Genomic DNA, 12481 nt, shown 5'->3' with positions numbered 1-12481 from the left:
CGCACGTGTATCAAATATACAGCGAGATTTTTTTATTGTATCGAGGATGTAGTAAAGCTCCGCAATATTTATTATTTCAAAGTAGATGTTTATTTGATTTTTTGTAATTAATATTTTGATTGTGTCTTATATTGAAAGGGTTTCCACGATTGACTTTTTTATTCCGAGTGAGTCATCCGCGACGACGATCATATCGAGTAACGATTATCCGAATTTATTCGCAAGAGAAATAAAAAGAGCTGACATGCCATTTCCTTTTGGCCGTCGCGGTTTCTCGGAATATCCTTTGCGGTCGACGGGATACGGATATCTGGGTATAAAGCAACGCGTAGCATTTCAAATCGACGCCAGAAACGAGGGACCGGTATCTATCTCATCCTTTCTATTTGCCTCGACCTCAAAACCCTACGTTGACCTTACAAGGGCCGAGCTGGAATTAACGAGTGTTGCCAGCCAGCTGAGAAAAAGAATATCGTTCACGCCTTTTTGGGGTGTAACCATGATAAGATAGCTATATATATTTATTTATATATGTGATATTGTATTGGAGTAATTTACACGGTTCGCTCTTAATGATTCTCCCCCCCAAAATTATTCATTCGAGTCAAATGTATTTTGCTACGGTGGAATTTTTGTTCCAGAGGAAGAATTGAAATCGGCATATATTACAGATTTTTTAAGAATCATATATGTGTGTATTATAGTAATCTAATAAGCGCGTGTGAAAAGAAAATACACAATGATTATATCTCTTTTATAATTTATATGTTATCAGATTGATTGTTAAGGAGCAAACTGTAAAAACTTTGCGAATTTCACATTTAATTACCTCACACGATTGGTGTCATTGACACTGGGTCGTTGAGAGATTGCTATTGGATTACATCGATTCGAGGAGAATTCAAACAACACCGTAAAGAGGTTAAGACGATACTTAACCCCTCTCCCCTGTCGCATATGGTTCCCAGTTGGAACAGCACTGGTGCGGCGTGTCGTAACACAAACCTTATGTGTACACTAATTAGGACCATTGAGGAAGAAGAGACAGAGAGAAGACATTCGATATATAGGACGTCACCCGTTAGGTTGTTGTTGGCGGAACGCGGTTATGCGATGGCATTAACATTTAACATTAATATCAATCCGTTTCTCCTGTTGGCCTTTCCACAAGAGTACGAGGGGAGAGGGTATTTCTCCCTATTAATTCTTTCTTCTTTTCTTGAGGACTCTTTAAATAATTGTTTGCGATGTCATCAATGTTAATTAAATTATATATCTCAGTTTGAAAAAAGAAAAATTTTATTTTAAGCGAAAATAGCACTTATATTTTTATTTCCATATTTTGTACAATCTATATGTGTGTATAGTAACATATTTCTATTATGCATGCGCATACACTTATTTTCTATTTTGCGTTCGCCCATCCACATTCTTTGGTGATTCTGTCATGTTAATTTTCCGTAAATGTATCAAAACACTTTACTGCAATCATGTGTGATGAGATGCGCCACCCTCGATGACCCGAGATTCAATCTTTAATCGAGAACCTAATCTCGATTTGCATTCATTGTAAATGCAAATTCGCACGTGTCCGTCATATCGTCGTCGATTCGTGAATGCTAGCCCGATTCTAAAAATGTAGATGCTAATAAATAATTCGTAAAAGCACAATCTTGATAATTCGCAATCTGATTTTTGCACGCATTTGATTTTTCAAAAATAAATTGCATCGTTGTTTTTCTTTTCACATAGTGCTAACAAGAAATCTGTTAGTTATTTTGTGTCTCTAGTATAAGGCATTTTTGTACCTTCATGTGCGTGTATGTATATTCGATTAGATAGATATTATCTTTATAGATGTATCGTTATCGAGAGATCTCGCTTACTATTTATTTAAAAAAAAGTTATTTCAAATAATTTCGAAAGCCGAGGGTCAATGATCTCGAGATAAAAAGATAATTCCGATACTCCCGGCAAGGCTCTAAAATCAAGAACATGTAGGGAATTGAAAGCATACATTTTGCACATTTACGTACTCTATCAAAATGATTAATTTAAAAAAAATTCTCTTTCAGAGTAAATCGACCGTATTTTTCAAACGCCAATCATCGCGAAGACCAAGTTTCAAAGTACGAAAGGATCGTTATGGCGCGCATATATAACGGGGAGCCGCGCTGGAAGGCAAGGAGCCGAGCAAGGCAAAGCAAGGCAAGGCACAAGGTAAGGCCTGGTAAGACGCGAGAGAAGGCTTGGCTCTCTCTCCTCTTTCTCTCTCTCTCTTTCTCTCTTTCTCCCGAGTTCGAGGCAAAGACGCGTCGGCCGTCGCCACGGCCGTTTCTCAACCCTTTCGCGGTTACGTCACGTTAAAAAAGCTATTTGGGGTCAACACCCCGCGCTACAGCGACACGTGTAGTACTTCTTGGTCCCTCTGTCCTCCCGCCCCTCCGCCACAGTCCTCCACCCCGCGGTTAACGTAAAGACAGCCCTCTCCCTCCTCTCCTCCGACTCCTTCGCGCGCGCAAGCGGTGACGCCATTGCTATCACTTCTCTTCCCCCCTTTCTGCTCGCCTAATCTTAAGTATCCCTTCTCCCATCCAAGTTTCTAAGCTCTCTAGACGCATCACGGCCAGGATTCTAAACAGGTACGCGTCGTACTGGATATTGCGGATAGATGTTTGTAAGCAAACATCTCTTATATTCCTTATTTTATATATACAAGTACTTTCCTATATATCACAAAACTTTTCAATATAAAAAGAAAAATGTACAATATACGGTGCAATAAGAGGGAAAAAGAAGAAAATAGATTATAATAAATATCGTAAACATTAATCCTCGATTATGAATTTATGTAATAAGCGAGTCTTTTGCAACAGAGAAAGAAAACGAGAAAGAGAGCTGGGTACCGAGAAGGAGTAAGCTGACGGAGAAGAGATGGAAGGGGCGAAGCAGCCCCGAGCGATACAGCCCTGACCGTAGGCGCAATGGAGAGTAGGAGAATCAGTCGAGTTTCTCAGAGAGAGAGAGAGAGAGAGAGAGAGAGAGAGAGAGAGAGAGAGAGAGAGAGAGAGAGAGAGAGAGAGAGAGAGAGAGAAGGAGCGAACGAGCGCGCACACTCTGAGCTAGAACTAGCTAGAGTTTTGCTAGAGCGGAGCCAAGGACACTAGACAATCGGCAACAGCAGTCGGAGGAGTCAAACGGCGATGACGGCGGCGGCAGCAGAGGCGGTGGTGACGCCCCTTCACCCCGACCCACATCGTCTACATGTCCGTCTACCCCTTTACCCCCCGACTACTACCATCGTCGTCCTCGCCCCCTCCATGCCAACGACGCTCCCGTCCGTCACCACTACCACCGCCGCCGCTTGCTTCTGTCCCGAGAGTCTCTCTCCGCAGCTTCTCCTTCCAGGCACTTTTTTTTGTCCGACTATACGCCTCTCGTTCATCGCGACAAGGCACCAGTCTCGGTGCCTTTTTATCAGTCGACCAAAAAGCCCCGTGGAGTTTCTTCCACGGTATCTCGCCCCGCACATTTGTATCGGCCAGCTATCGATGCGTATGCGAACAACCCTCGCACACATGCTACAAGGGATATACGTGTATATATAGCAATGTAAATACAAAGATAAATATACACATGTCGCTTATTCTCTTTAACAGCCGCCCTTGTTTTTGTTCGTATAGCGAGAACCGCGCGAGAAACGGCGTGACCATCCTGTTAAACGCGCTCTCCGAAGGGTGAGAGGGGGCAGAACGGAGGAAAGAGAAGGCGCGCGTCGCCAAGTCGCGGCGACGGCAGTACGTTTGCGACGCGAGGCACGCGTGTCGGGGTGAACGTGTCTCGTTGCCAGCGTAGCAGCTCCGCTGGCGAGACGACGCACGCTACTCGAGTGTGTTTTCGGCAGAGCGCCGCCTTCGTTGCCAACGTGGGATTCCGACGAGGAGTATCGAAACCATCGGTGGGACTCTGGAGCTGAGTAGAGATTACCAGACACGCAACAGTGGTCGGGTAGGTTGGCGAACAACTTCAACTTTGGTCGCAAAGAGACTTCGCGTCGGCGGCGGCGGTGGAAAAAAATGCGCAAGCGCGCGAATCGCCTCCTAACCCGCAACGACACTACCACCGTTTCTTCTCTCTCTCTCTCTCTCTCTTCCTTCCCTCGTCCGTCCGCTTGCGAATTTCCTGTCCCGCGGGGATAGAGGTGGCGGGGGAATCACCTCGTCGCATCCCTCTCCCGTGCATCCCTGCGATATTCGAGGTCGATCCATCCCCACCCTGTCTTTCTCTCGAGAAAGGACTTTGGTCTTCGCTTCTCTCATCCTCCGCCTTGACCCTCGCCCCATCCCTCCCTTCCCTTACCGAAATGGTCAACACTTTCGCGACGAACAAGACAAAGTTTCTCAGAGTCGACTCGAGTTTGGGCCAATTTCAAGGTCAGAGGGTAACGTTACAAAATTTCAAGCGTTTCGTTAAAATTTCATCAACAGCGTTCTCGTTCGTTTCGTTTAATCTTGAGCAGTATCATCAGCGAGAAGCGAGTGCAAGAATGCAATCGCAAAGGTGGAGGGACGAGGGTGCGTTTGGAAAGAAAGCCAAAGGCGTCGCGGGGCAGGGAAAGGGCGCTCGGCTCGAAGCGTGAGAACAAAGGGACGAAAGTAAGTGCCCCTTTTCGAGAGTGACCGAGGGTGAGAATCGAGGGGAAGCGAGATAGAGGTAAAATGTAGCTTTCGCAAAAGGATGAGCGAGAGAGAGAGAAAGAGAGAGAGATTAGACGAATCGTCCGTTCCTTACGGGGGCTAACGCGAGGAAGAAGCAACGTATGGAAAGGGTAAAGAGACGGGGGGGATTTTCGCGCACGAGTGCGACGGAGAGACCCGCGTCGTCGCGCGCGCGCGCGCGCGTGAAAGAGAGGGAGAGCGAGATAGCGCTAGCGAGACAGGGGTGCCGGGGGAAGCGGCAGCGCGCTGCGTAGGGTGCGGGGGTGGGGGAGCGACCGAGAGAGCTCACCAGGGTAGAGAACGCGGAGGGGAGCGTCGCGTCACGTCTCGTCTCTAGGTGGCGGTGGTGGTAAAAGTTTGCGCTCTCGCGGGAGGCTGCCGAGCGCGCCCGATCGGAACTCGGTTCGGCTCGGGTCGGCCGTCGTCGGCTCGGTGGTTCGTTCGGTTGAACGAGGGCGCGCGAGCGAGCGAGGCGAGCGTTTGCGTTCGGGTTCGAGCGGGTGTTTGTCGCGCTCGCTGCTGTTGCGTTGCGTTGCGTTGCGTTGCGTTGCGTTGCGTTACGGTGCGGCGCGGTGCGACGTGGTGCGGTGTGTTGCGGTGCGGTGCGGTGCGGTGCGGTGCGACGTGGTGCGACGTGGTGCGGTGCCGCGCGACGACGGTGAAGGGTACTACGAGTGGAAGACACGGCCGTGGCTGGGCTGCTAGGCGGGCGTAGGCGAGGTTCCGTGACGGCCGTTCGGTGGCGCAGCAGAAATTCCCCGGCGCGGGTTGGTCGGCTACGTGGTGTGCGTGCGTTTCGCGTCTCGCTCTCGCTCACGTCGCCCGACTCGTGAGTGTGCGTGGCGCGTACGTGTGTAGCGGTCGTCCGCGCGCACGTATCTGCCCCGAGAGTCCGTCCGCGCCTCGACTTGCTGACATGGCGTCCTAGTGCTGCGCACGGACAAAGTTGCCCGTCCTTTCGCGCACCACGGAAACTGATCTCTACCTCCCATTTTTTCTCGCCTTGCCTCGCGTCGTCGTCGCCGTCATCGAGTCGAGTCGAGTCGCGAGGATGTCAAGGTAAGTGCAAGTGGCGCGCGCGTCCGCGCCTCGCTCCCAGGCGGTGTATCCAGCTCCGTTTTCATCGTTGTATCGTCGTCTCGCTCGCTCCCGTCGACGGGTCGCGGCGCGCTTGAGCGTCGATAAGGCCGCGCGGCGGTGACATCGCTCGCGAAACGATCTCGAGGCATCGGGACGTCGCGACAGGGTCGTTGCCATCTCGAGCCACCCTCGCGAATCGATATCGTCGGCTCGGCCAGACGATCTTTTTCTCGTTTCCTCCCTCGCGCGACGCGTATACACCTCCCTCTTTCCCCCGGGCCCTCGTCCGCTTCCCTCCTTTCGCCCTCTCGTCTCCGCGTTCGACCCTTGTACTCGGTTCTTCCTTTTCTTCGTCTGGGTGTATGCACGACACTACGCTTGTACGGTACTCGGTTCGCGAGTGTCGTCGTGTATGTGTGCGCGCGCGCGCGGGGACGTGTCCGTGTTTACGTATGCGTGTGCGCGCTCCTACGTGGCTACGTCGGAAGGGTTAGCAGCGGCGAGTCGGCGGGGCAGAACGGAAGAGGTTAGTTTCGTGGTAGTTTCTTTTCCACGAAGCAAAACTGCGATACAGAAAGAACTCGCTCTCTCTCTCCCTCCTCCTCCTCCTCGGCGGCAAGAGGGAAAGAGACGGAGAGAGCGCGGGCCGAGGGTTCTACGTGGCTTATCGGCGCATCGCGACGGACGGCGTGTTTCTCGACGTGGATTTTCGCTCGGGAGAGGGTTGCGTAAATCCCTCTCCCCCGTCCCCTCCCCTCTCCGCTTCGTCCTCCGCGCCTCTCTACCCCTTCCGTCATCCCCTCTCCGGCCTCACCTCCCTCGCGGTCGACTCCGGCGCTGCCCATAGGCGCCGATACGCCCCGGGGTGTCGAGGCCGACTCGGCACGATTCGGAGCGGCTCGGCCGCCTTCGGCTCCGCTCGCCTATCCGTTTGTCCGTCCGTCCGCTCGCCGAGCATCCTCCCCTCGCAGTCAGTCTCGCTCATTGAAACCGCGTGCGTGCACGCGCTCGTGTGCGCTTCGCTCCTCGCCCCCGTTCCGTTTTCTTTCCTCGCGAACGAACACGCGTATCCTACGTTTCTCGTCGCTTCTTCTCATTCCAGTTCGCGGCCTGATATTCTCGTAGTCGTCGACTCGTCGTAACAGGTGAATTTCGCGAGGGCGTTCTCTCGGTGCTCGACGTTTCGACGTACGGTCTATCAGGAGCACGTGTTCCGCTCGGCGCTGTGAATTTTCCTTCTCGTCATCGTCGTCGAAGAGGGGGCACGAGCGAACGGACGTTGGATGCCTCGTCGCGCCGAGTAATTAAGTCGCAACGACTTTGTGGTGATAACGACGATTGTGCAACCTGTGTGCGCCGCCCCGAACAGGAGCCCCGATCGTGTGGATGCGCGACGTGTTCGTGAGTCACGGCGGGGTGCTGCCGGTGTGTGGGTGAGTCCTCTCCATTTTCTACGCGTCTCTTCGTGTGCGAGATCGCGAACGCGTCAGGGATGTACGCGTCGCGATTTTTCCAGCGTCGAAACGGAGGAAGGAAGAGTGCGCGGAAAAGTGTGCGCGAATTTGCGCCGCGAACTGTCAAAGTGACTATTATTTTTCTTTTTTTTTCTTTTTTTTTTGGAAATGAAATTGTCTCACGTTTTTCTTTCCTCTTTGACGGGTAGGAGATTTCTTTCGAGCGGGCGCAAACGTAGCGTTCTAATCTCGAGACCGAAATTTTACGACGATAGGTACACGTATTGTCTCGACGTCGTTCTATTCAAACTTATCACGATACAGGGATTCGCGTTATCTCAAAGATTAGACTCTCGAGCACAGATTGGACTTGGCTCCGCGTTTCACAACGCAACCCTAAGGGTCTTTACACGAGTTTTCGAGTGTTTATTGCACACGCGTTGTTACGGAACTATCGCCACGCCTCTCTTGCGCGAGAGGAGTGCCGATAATGCGACACCCCGTATATAGTTACGTAAATATCGCTTCCGTCATTAACTTCTCCAGCACGGTGAATATACGGTACATGGAATTTTTTATTCGAAAGTGTGAGAATGTCGGGGGGAAAAATTCTCAATTCTTTTGTCACGTCGCGTAGATTACGACCACGTGATTAATATGTATACCGGAATGCGTCCAATATTTGCAATATTTTTATACACAATTAACTTTTTTATCGAGAATTACGTCACTCTCCAACGATAAATTTTTTTCAATTGCGGCAAGTAGATTTAAATTTTTTCCTCCAATATTCTTCGTTTCACATACGAGAAAAGCAAATTATCATTTTCGCGAAATTGCAGTGCAACGTTATTCGTCATGCTGGTTGACATAACGCGCGAATCTGTCGAGAGATTATGCGAAAAAATAAAATGATAAACTCTACTTTGTTATAAGTATTTTTGTGAAGGATTAAAATAAATTTTTAATTTATTATAATGTATTCTCTCGAGCGTGCGTTATTTTTGAAATTTTATATTCATAATTAAAGAGGGGAAAAGAACACTGCGAAAAAGGGATCGTGAAATATTCCTTCGATATACCTTGCACCCTCGTCATTCGAGGACTCTGGGGTGCGTCGATTTTATAAAAAATATATTAGATTCGAAAAGTGGTATCGTGGCAAAGAAAAGACCCGGAGGGGGGGGTGAGAGGGGAGGGAGGGGACCGCGATGATACACGCGGGCGACAAGTGCGTGCACGCAACGAAGCGTCGACACATCGACCGTACCCACGTGCGTTCCGATGAGAATTTACATGCGACTTCCTGCGGGCTATCTCTGTCTCTCTCGCTCTTTCGTGATTAAGAGTAGCGTGACGATTTTATCGCGGTACCCGCGAGGGGTTGAAGCGGCGCCAATTATAGCGGCGACGATGATGATAGTGGTCACGGACTGGGGAAGGGCGTAGATAAATAGCATAGAGGGTTAATATTCGTCACGCATCGAGTACGACGATCTTTTAATCTTTGGTTTATCGCGGGAATTCGAGCTTCCTGTTGATTCATTTGCCCTCCCTTTGCCATTTCCTAGAATCTCGTGATCCCAGAATCGTTTCAGGAATTTCTCAAGTCTTTTCCCGTCAATATTCCGCCAAACTGTACTGATATTATTTATATTGAAATTTTGATTCGCCCGATTCTTTAAATACAGCAAGCTCTGAATTTATTATACGTCTGATTATTTGATTCGCGTTTTGAGTAATGCAGGGTTCGAAATAGAAACGAAAGAACTGGGGGTGTTCCCTGAACCGAGAAAAAGGGTTTCCGTGTATCCCGACTATAAAGAGTCCGCTCGCCCGACGGGGTTTCCTTTTTCCTGTTCTTCCATGGTAAATTGTGAAATCGTGGCTTGTATTACACATCCTTCTACCGTTTCCTTTCGTTAATTAATGTACATTCCTAAATCATGTTAATATTCATATTATTGAATCCAACCGTATTTTTATCTTGAAATTAATTTCTCGTTTATCGTGCAAACTTGTGTAGAGTGCTTCAAGTTGTGTTCGTACTTATATTTTATTCATACAATTCAATCCGGATATAACGTCTTTTTACAAAAAAATACAAGCTGATTTCCAATGTAATTTTGGGGAAGCAAGTATAATATTAGTCATCGTATCAAAATTTGTCGCGATAATATATTTCTATAAAAATTATTCATCGCCCTGAGGGAAACTAAAAGATAACTTTTGGTATTATTTCCAATTTTTCCTCCTAATCATCCCTAATGACTGTAAATTGAAGTCATTAGGGATGATTAGGCATAAATTCTTAAAAGATTTTACAAATTGGAAATTTCAAAGAAAATATTGAAAAATGTGAGAAACTTGTCGCAAGGTAAATAGTATGCCAAAGAATTTTATTAAACGAGCTGTATATAAATTTTATTTTTACTATTCATGTACTTGTCAATTTAGGATCTAATCAAAATAATTGAAATCGATTATATATGACATTATTTGCCATCAAAGTTATATATGTATAGCATATTATCATTTTCAACAATTATTATGGATATATTGAAAACTAATTATACTTTTTCTCTTTATTTCTCTGATTGCATATTTAAATTAGATTTATTACAAGTTCCTAATTATAAAAAAATTCAGCACACAGATGCAAGCAATAATCTAATTATATTTCTCATTTCCATAACTTGTTTGCAGTTTACACAATCGTATATATTTACTCCATGTTTTTTTAAATCAAATCTTTGACGAGTTGGCAAGAATGCCAACCAAGTCTGGCATTCTTGTAATAGATGTAATGTATCTTGACGAGCGCACAGTGGAAATCGGCACAGAAAATAAAAGAAAGGAGATAAATGAAAGAACACAATTGTCTCGTAACCGTTATTCGAATGTACTTTGTAAACCGTTTCTATTTATAGGTTTACTTGAGAGACAAAAGAGCTATAAAAAAATTTCCATAGTGGCTAAACGTTAAACGCTTAATTAGAAAAATAAGGAATGTGTCTGATGATATTTCTTTATAAAAAGATTTGAATTAAATCGGAAAATTACGAATAAAATTAAGTATGAATAATTTGGAGCATCCTATATAAATTTGCATGATTAGAGAAATTAATTAGCTTTAGCTATTTATTTTTGTAAATTTCAATCCAGATAAGTTAAATGTTTCAAAGCAGTTTATTATATATATGATTGTTTCGATGTAATTGTTACATCTTTGCATGCAGACAGAGACGTAATTTTCTCGTCGTTCGGGTCTAGGTCCTTGATTCAATTAGTCGATCGATTTTTTGAATGATGTCACTTTACTCCTGTACGCGGCCTTCCAAGCGTTGCAATTACTGCTCGTGGTACATTATTCTGTAATTGTGATATTCAGAGGGATGTCGATTGTCCCTAACAATGCTCCCCTATCTCAGCACGAATAAAGAGAAGTCGTAGAGAGACGCAAGAATTTATTCGTGGGGATCGCTTTTTCGAGTCGCGACTCTCATTGTCCTTGCATTTATATATAGAGGAAAGGACTTTGCAACCCTATTGCATTTGTGTATGCGTACACTTGTTCTCGCAACATCGTGCGAGACTAGAAGCTTCAAATGAGTGTCGCACCGTCGTGCCCCACTTACACCTGCTATGCCTAGTTGCGCAGGGTCGGATTCGGATAATAAGCAGCAACAGGGAAGAAAGAAAAGGTTGAACGTTGCCAATTCTCAGAGGATATTCTCTTTCAATGGAAAAACGGTTAAAAATTCTTACTATTCTGAGCTGTAAAAAATGCAGTTTCTAAAACTTTTCATAGAAACCAAAGTTGGAAAGAAAGAAGTAAAGGATGACAGTGCGTCCCTGACGGGACGGATTATTCACGAATAAAACGAAAAATCCGGTACCTACAAACTTTTCATTCTTGGAAAATTTTTTTGGAATATTTTCTTTTCAAAATATTCTTGTCTTTATTCTCATTTAAACTTATTATTAGAAAAAATGGGAGAGATAGAGACAGAGAGAAAATACAGAATATAATAATTTGTACAGGTTTTTACATATTTAAAAAAAATTAGCAATTTTTGAAAAATTAATTTTCGATATACCCTTGCGATTTTTTCGTAAAATACTTTCGAAACGTTTTTAAATTTATAGAAAATATAGAGCAAGGGATTATCGGAGGGAAAATTTCAAAATATCCTCCTTTTAAATATTGCAACATTACATCAAGTACCTTCAAAATATTTGAAAAAAATATTTCCATGGTAGAATTCACGGATCGATGAATTTGTAGGCTTAATGACTAATTTGCCGATGTCGAGCGGATTTTATTTCCATACAAAATCAAGGATCCAAATTTTCTACGCAACTTTTCGTTCTCATAAAACGATTCGATCCATGCACCGTTGCCCACCCCAGCTCGACCGCCCCTCGTTGAATCCCCAAGCCCTCGTCGTCCCCGAGCGCTCTTTTATTTTTTGCTCGACCGCCGTGCCCCGTCCTCGTGCAACATTCAGTCACCGGAATCGCGACATCCTTTCGCGGATCGCCCGCGTTTCTTGCGATCCTTTTTTTCCCTCCCCTTGACGCGTTCATTGAGGTCGAGCGTCATGCACGACGGCGTCGCAATCGGCGCGAGGAAAACTCGTCAAAGTCCTCTATTTTTCCCACAATAGCGTTTCAATTAATTCCACTTGCCTCGAACAAAATTTCAACATTCGCGTTACGATTCCAGCGTCAAAAATGCTGCCGTAGTCGCTAACACGTCACGCGTACGCGCGCGTGAATGCGAACGAAATATCCGTCGAAATGCTTGAAATTATTCGATATTCATCGCCCTTGCGAGTTTGCAAAGTTTTCGCGGCATTGAAAAAAAATTTTGCGGGGTTGGCGCCAATGCGCGCGGCGAGGTCGAGCGTCGTCATCGCCGTCGACGGGAGGGTGGCGAGAGGGCGAGAGAGGGCTGGGAGATGTAGGACTGCCGGAGGCTCGGCGGAGAGAGCGGGATGCGGAGTCACAAAGATGGCCGCTCGGCAACGACCGCACATGAGAGGGCGACTCGGAGAGGGATTCTTAAATCGGCAATTTATGAATCTCTTTCCTTTGGAATATCCGAGTACCAATTTTTTTATCCGCAATATATATATATACATATACATGTATAGACGCGTGCACGCGCGAGAGCTATTAATAATAAATATAATTAATATATAGATATTCTACAAGTATCGGTAT

The 12481-nt window shown here is 46.2% G+C and overlaps 1 protein-coding gene across 5 annotated transcripts in view; it reads left to right on the top strand.

The window, feature by feature from the left end:
- The first annotated feature begins 3815 nt into the window (after positions 1-3815).
- Positions 3816-12481, top strand: part of LOC105252530 (protein tramtrack, alpha isoform) — a 37223-nt gene continuing 28557 nt past the window's right edge. The window contains exons 1-2 of one of the 5 annotated variants that reach the window (XM_020027931.2): positions 5173-5777; positions 6901-7231. The gene's annotated coding sequence lies outside the window, so the exon portion shown is untranslated. Of the gene's footprint in view, positions 4009-5164; positions 5778-6370; positions 7232-12481 lie in introns of those variants that run through there. The other 4 variants (XM_011259937.3, XM_011259941.3, XM_011259935.3 and 1 more) reach the window with 4 other exon arrangements.

Source organism: Camponotus floridanus, unplaced genomic scaffold, assembly GCF_003227725.1.
Source record: "Camponotus floridanus strain SB8 unplaced genomic scaffold, Cflo_v7.5 scaffold131, whole genome shotgun sequence".
NCBI classification, from domain to species: Eukaryota; Metazoa; Arthropoda; class Insecta; order Hymenoptera; family Formicidae; genus Camponotus; species Camponotus floridanus.
The sequence above is the reverse complement of the archived record's forward strand: the minus strand, read 5'-3'. Positions and strand labels throughout refer to the sequence as shown.